This window comes from Crocodylus porosus, unplaced genomic scaffold (assembly GCF_001723895.1).
Source record: "Crocodylus porosus isolate Cpor-Errol unplaced genomic scaffold, CroPor_comp1, whole genome shotgun sequence".
Taxonomy (NCBI): domain Eukaryota; kingdom Metazoa; phylum Chordata; order Crocodylia; family Crocodylidae; genus Crocodylus; species Crocodylus porosus.
In genome coordinates, this window is record NW_017728907.1 from 35,764,181 (window position 1) to 35,770,628 (window position 6,448).

At 42.2% G+C, this 6,448-nt stretch overlaps 1 protein-coding gene and 1 long non-coding RNA gene across 2 annotated transcripts in view; one reads left to right on the forward strand and one right to left on the reverse strand.

Moving 5' to 3' along the window:
• LRRC8C (leucine rich repeat containing 8 family member C) overlaps positions 1-5,964 on the reverse strand; it is a 31,868-nt gene extending 25,904 nt beyond the window's left edge. The window contains exon 1 of the mRNA XM_019531136.1: positions 5,671-5,964. The gene's annotated coding sequence lies outside the window, so the exon portion shown is untranslated. The remainder of the gene's footprint in view (positions 1-5,670) is intronic.
• LOC109307308 lies at positions 3,261-5,653 on the forward strand. Its single transcript, XR_002100228.1, has 3 exons — positions 3,261-3,271; positions 3,407-3,411; positions 5,454-5,653. It is a non-coding gene; the product is annotated as an uncharacterized LOC109307308 (long non-coding RNA).
• Positions 5,965-6,448: the final 484 nt, after the last annotated feature.

Sequence of the window (6,448 nt, forward strand, 5' to 3'; positions counted from 1 at the left end):
ATAGAGGGGGAGTATCACCCCCTTGGACCTGCTTGAGATGCATCTGTGGATGCATGACAAGGTGTGGTTGGCCTTCCTGACTGCATCCCCACACTGTTAGCCCATGTTCATTTTGGCATCAATAATGACTCCAAGATCCTTTTCTGCCTCTGCACGGGTGAGAATGGAGTTTCCCCAGCCTGTAGGTTTGTAGTATAATAAGACTGCAAAACGTTCTTTATGAAGTATAAACTTTTCAAATTGATCTAGAATATTAATTCAAAAAATTATTAAAAAGTGGTATTTTAAGAAGTCCCAAAACGTGATGGATTGAAAGAAGCAAAAATTTACCAAGATACTTTCTGAAATTCTTAATTAAAATAGTCAATTTTAAAAGATACTTAAAAATAGTTCTGTTTCAAAGAACACAGAACTTAATTTTTTTGAAGGCACTTCATTAAGTAATATACAAGGGCTTTAATTTAATTCAGTGTTTAATAGGAAACAAGTTAAACAGATATAGTTTTAATTCTATCAGTCATAACTGGAATGGGAAACAAAATATCTAAAGAGAGCTGTTCTGGCTCACACCTAACCTAGTTCCCTGCTCTGAAAAATTACTTAAAAACTAAGCTATGGTGTAGCCACAAAAAAAAAAAAAAGTTAAAGAAGTGGTTGTTTCATGATTTGTAACTTCTTCGTATAAAGGATCTTTTCTGCTCTTGCTTCCCAGTTGCACAAGGGTTTTTTTTTTAAGTTTGCAATAATCTTATAAAACAGTAATCCCATTACACCAGGAAAAATGTATGGATATTTTCAACTAGAAAGTAATACCAGACACTTTCCTCCTTACAGGCCGCAGTTTGTAGAATAAAGAAATAATAAAAGTATAACCCAAAGTGCCATCATTGCTAACATTTTTAAGACTGATATAATCTATATACACATAAAAAATCAGCTCTTCTTATTTGTAGAGGCTAGATACAAAGGACGGTACTTGATTTATACTTTGCTTCATGTAACAGATATGTTCAGTACTTATGTAAGTGGTTGATCCAGACAAGACGCTAATATCTTTGTTTTAAATGGTGAGCACAGTGGGAGTTGTGATGTTTGGAACTTTTGAAAGAACCAAACGGTGGATTTTTTTAATAAAATTCCAGTAAATATGAAATTACTCCCTTCTAGTGCCACCCACCTGAAAGGCAAGTTACCATATCCATTATTTGTAGTGGATCATTACATGATACTGAGGGGGAACACACTTCATTGCAGCTCTAGAGATGCAAGATCAAACCTTGCTCCAGACTTCTGCCAAATGCCACCCTAAGCAACCCAGCTATGAATGAATAGCTGATCATTTGGGCAGAGGTATCAAAGGCAACTGGAGGTAATATATTAATCCTTTGCATGCCATTGGCTACAAAAACTTGTCTGCTTTAACCATGCTAGCTCAATGGACTGCTAAATTTGGGCAAATCTTTGCCTGTTTTGATCATCTGACCCCAACTGCTGCTCCTACTAAAGTCAGTAGCAAAATTCCAAATGACTAATAAAAGAAGAAAGAGGTCCTTAATGTCTTTATCACAGGTAGATCTAGGATTTTGACATGGGGGGTGCACATGGTGGAGTACATCATAACATACAAAGCAACACATTTTTCCTCAGGTAAAAAAGAACCTAGAAGTGTTTCTAGAAGAAACCTGGGGCTATAAGTTTAAGATTGATGCAAGAACAAATAACTTTATTGGAACGTGTTCAAAACAGTCTGTAAGGCTGTGAAATAAGAGCTACATTAGCAGGAGCAGCTAACAGACAGCAGAATTGCATGAGAAAGGCTAGCGTGATAAATGAAATATCACGACCATTTAAAAAAAAAAAAAAGAGTCATTAACACCTGTGGAATGATGAATTTAGAAGGAATCCGGTAGATTTTAATGACCCTCAAAGTCAACTGACTCTCTCACTGCTACCTGAATACAAATGCTGCTGTCACTGCCAGCCAGTTGATTTTAAACTTTTGTGTGGAGCAGGAATCAAAGCGGAGGGGGTGGTGAGGTCCAACTGTACCAGCGAACGCCCTGAATCTGCCCCTGGTCTTTATACATGAGCAAACTTTTTCCTATAATTTCAATAATAATCAGTACAACTGTGTAAGTCATTGTGACATTAATATTAGCAATTCTCTAAGCAGCATGGTGTTTTTTAGATACTCATGGAGATTTCTTTTTCTTTAGAAATAATTACACAATGAAATAAATTAAACTTCAACAAATTATGTTAATGCAACATTAAATACCTGACTAAGTTATCTTAGCAAAGCCAGAAGAGAAGACAAAAATTGGATTACTTAAAGCAGAATCTTCTCAAATCATTTCTCAAGCAGTTGGGGCTTGAAATCTGTAAGTTATTTTAGATGGGACTAAACCACTTCGTTTATTTTCAAACTTGACAAAAGGTTTCTTGATTCAAAGTTAGTCTCTTACCCAGGATCTTGAAGCAGGCTTGACAAGTTCTCCCTTAGATTATATTAAATTATTTTAATTCATAATTAAAGTTATATTAATGGAAGTTTATATCTTTCTCCTGATGATATTGTTTTAAGACATTCTCTAGCTGGTTACATCTTTCTATCGGCACCTGACTACATGCAGTGAAGATAGTGAGGAAAATCTGATTTAGATCATCTGCCTGGAGCCTGCAGAGCCCTGGACAGTTTAAAGACGCTTCTTTTGGTAGGTAACAACAGTGATACCAATGTTCCTACCAAATATTCAATGCTAGTTAAAAATTTTCAGTCAAATCACTTTAAATAGAAAGTTGCTTTTCAACTAAGAGATTTTCTTGGGTTTGCTGAAAACAACATTTTTTGTTTTTTAGCAGCTGTAATTGGTTTTCAGATTTGGGGTTAAGGAAAGCCCAAAAGTAATAAAACACTAAAATAAAAAATATTTTTATCAAAATGTTTTTGTAATGAAATAAGTTTTCCAAAAAGCACTAGAATCAAATACACAGCCCTGGGTTGGCTTGATGTATGTCATCAGCTCCCAGCCCCCCCACCCACAATTATCCCTTTTATTCCCCCTTGCATTCAAAAGTCTTAGTTTGCACAGCACTCTTTTCCTCCAATTAAGAGGGACTACCTTTGACTGAGTCTGGAAGCAACCCGTGGTGTTACTAGGTCACTGGCACTGCTCAAAGATAGACATGACGTTCAGCTTCTCCAGCAGTCCCCACACCTTCTACTCCAGGGGTAGCTCCAGCTTAGGGCACACACATGGGCAGCCTCTGTGTGTCACATGGGAGATCGAGGCTGGGGGTTAAGGAAGGGACAGGCAACACAGCAGCAAATAGGGCAGGGAGCAGACAGCAAAGCAGCAAATTAGGCAGGGAACATAAGCCAGGGGGGCAGAAAGAACAGCAGCAGATCAGGTAGGGGCGCAGGGCAGGAAATAGAAAACGAATTGGGCAGAAAACCATGGGAGTGACACTCAGGGAAGGTGTGGGGCTAATTTGTGCCAAAAGGTTGGGCCCCACATTGTTCCACTCCATCTCCTCACATGCCTGCATTGACCACCATAACATGGCTTAACTTTCTCACACCTACTGACTTGCTCCCTTACTACAGGCACCCATTCATATGAGACAACATTTTCAGCACTGACTAGTGATTTCAGATGCCTAGATTTTGGGGAATCCATCCCAAGCTAATAAAAGGCTCAGTTTCCAGAAAGTCCTGGGCAAGTAAACAAGCAGCATTATGAGAAAATTCAAAAGTATTTTGAATTCCCTCATTAGTGAAAAGCAGACTGGCCTGGTCTGCGGCACCATATTTATACAAGATGTTAAGTGTTAGGATTAAAACATTTCTATTTAAAACTGCTTAAGAGGACAAAGCAAATACCACTGTGAAATCTAAACCTGCACACGAGGTGTCCAATGGCTGCCTTTAAATGCTAAGACTTGCAGGAAGACCAAGGCAAGAGCTGCTGTACAATTTAGAAAGAACAGGGTAGGACCTAGAAAGGAAGTGATTCAGCAAACACAGGTGTTAAGAATCTGCTTCTATGCATCAATGGCAACATTTAGTCATGTTGACAAATAAACAAGATGTCACTAATGCACAGGCCAGGTCAATGTAGGGCCCAATCCTGTGAACTGTTCAACCCCCTCCACTCTTAATTGAGGGTCTGATCCTCACCACAGAAGTGAATGGGAGTTTTCAGTATGCAGAGGAGTGGTTTCTAAAGTGGAAGTGTAAGGTTCTGCCTTTTTTTGAAAAATTAAAACTCAGCTCTAAAAAAAAATCAGGAAAAGTTCTATTTCATTACATTTAAAGAGCTTATTTTTTGTTAGCCTCATTTACAAAATCATTTCTCTCTCTCTCTCTTTTCTTTACACTAAATATTATAAAAGGCATTTCTCTCATAGAATTCTCTACAGCTGCCGTGGCCAACCTGTGGCATGGGTGCCACAAGTGGCACAGGCAGTCTGGGCAGTACATGGCACGGTGGGGAGGGGACAGGCAGCACGGTGGTAGTTAGGACAGACAGCAGAAAGCAGAATATCCAATCAGGCAGAGGAGGGGAATTGGAGTGACACTCAGGGAGGGTACAAGGCTGATTTGTGGCTTGTGCAAAAAGGTTGGCCCTCACTACTCTATATCATCATCAAAACCAAGGGCTCCCTACAAGTGAAAGTGTGAATGCTGCTCTTCCTAATGTTTATGGCATGCAATAACAAGAGTGCCCCCCAAAAACAAACTAGAACTCAAGAAAAATCTTCAGTTTTGAAAATGTTCTTCCTAATGGAATTATAACTATGTACATTTGGCAGACTTTCATACGCTCCTCATTTTGCTTGGTCAACTCTGTTCAGCTAACTGGATAAATTACATTTAAATTATAATGAACAAAACTGTCCATCAAATTGTGGCACAGCAAAGGTATTTTTAAACTGACCTGAAAATCAGGGTTGGTTTTATTTTCTGTCAAAAACCAGAACTTTTTGAGCTGTTAAATACCTTTCAGCCTTTTCATCACGTTGGCACCTGATGGCTAAATACCAAACCACATCTGTAACAGAACACACCCTTCACATACAGATACACGCTTGGAAATATCCAAATGTATAGGGGTCTTCTTTTTGACCATCCTCTTCAGTTTAGGAAAGAGATGCTTGGGAGGGGACATGATAATGGTTTACAAAATACTAAATGGCAAAGAGAAAGTAAATAGTCCCTTTCACAATACAAGAACAAGAGGTCACAAAATAAAACTAGTAGGCAGTAAGTTTAAAACTAAAAAAAGGAAATTCTTTTTCATGCAGCCTGTAATTGCAGTGGGGAACTCATTGCCACCAGGTGTTGTGACAGCTGACAGTTTAGCTAGATCCAAAAAGGGACTGGACATGTTCTCAGAGGAAACCATCAGCAGATTTTGAGCATGGGAGTTAGGGAGACAGCTTCCAACTAGGATTCCCTGGACCTTAAATGCTGGAAGATGCAAGTGAGAGAGGAACAGTAGGGAAAAAACCCAGGTCATACCCGGTTCCCTCCCCCTTTCAGCATCCACTCACCACCCCTGTGGGACACAGGGCAAGATGGCCCTAGATGGCAATGCTTATGCTGTTATGACTGTTGACCAACCCCATTGCTAGAGTCCCTTTTCCATCACTTTTGGACCACCTTACCATATGTAAAAAAAGGAGGACAAGCTTGGCTTAAGCAGCTTCAGCTCAAGTCTCTGCCGCATTGGAAGCAATGTTGAACTTCGCCCCTTCTACATTCAAGGGTTCCCCTTTTGTTTATATTTGTCAGGAAACAAAATGAAGGAACTGGATAAATCTCCCCGGCAGTGAGGACGCCTGGTCTGCCTGTTGCCAACACTTGCACACGGCGATAGATGGGATCCTACAGGGGCCAGAAGAAGGGAGTAAGAAAATGGGCCACTAAAGCCTAGGAGCTGCCGCCCTTCTTTGCTTTCCCGTCTCCCCGGGGGCTTCTCCTGCCATGGTAACTCCAGCCCTTTGTTGTTAAACAAAAAGCCAGGGGCCCGGGAGCTGTGTCCGGGTGGCGGGCCGGGAGGGTCATCCCTCCATTGTGGTGTGGACGTGAGGAGAGGAAATCCGCAGCGACGCCAGATAAACTTCTGGCGTCCCCGGCGCGGGGGAGCTGCACAAAGGGGACGCGGCGGGGAGGCGCGCAGGGACGTGCCCAAGGGTCCAGGCTTAAAGGAGCCAGGCAGCGGTGGCCTGAAGCTGGAGGGACAGGGGCCACCCACCCCCCACGGCCACGGCGCCAGCGGAGCCAGGCGGGGGCGGCGCGCAAGCCCCCGGCCCCCCCATCATCCTCTCCCGTCCCCGGCCTCCGGGCGGAGGAGCAGCCGCCCCAGGGGCAGGACGTGGCCCTGGGGCCGGGCCGGGCCGGCCGGGCAGAGCCGAGCCGGGCCGGCGAAGCGGGGTGCCTCCT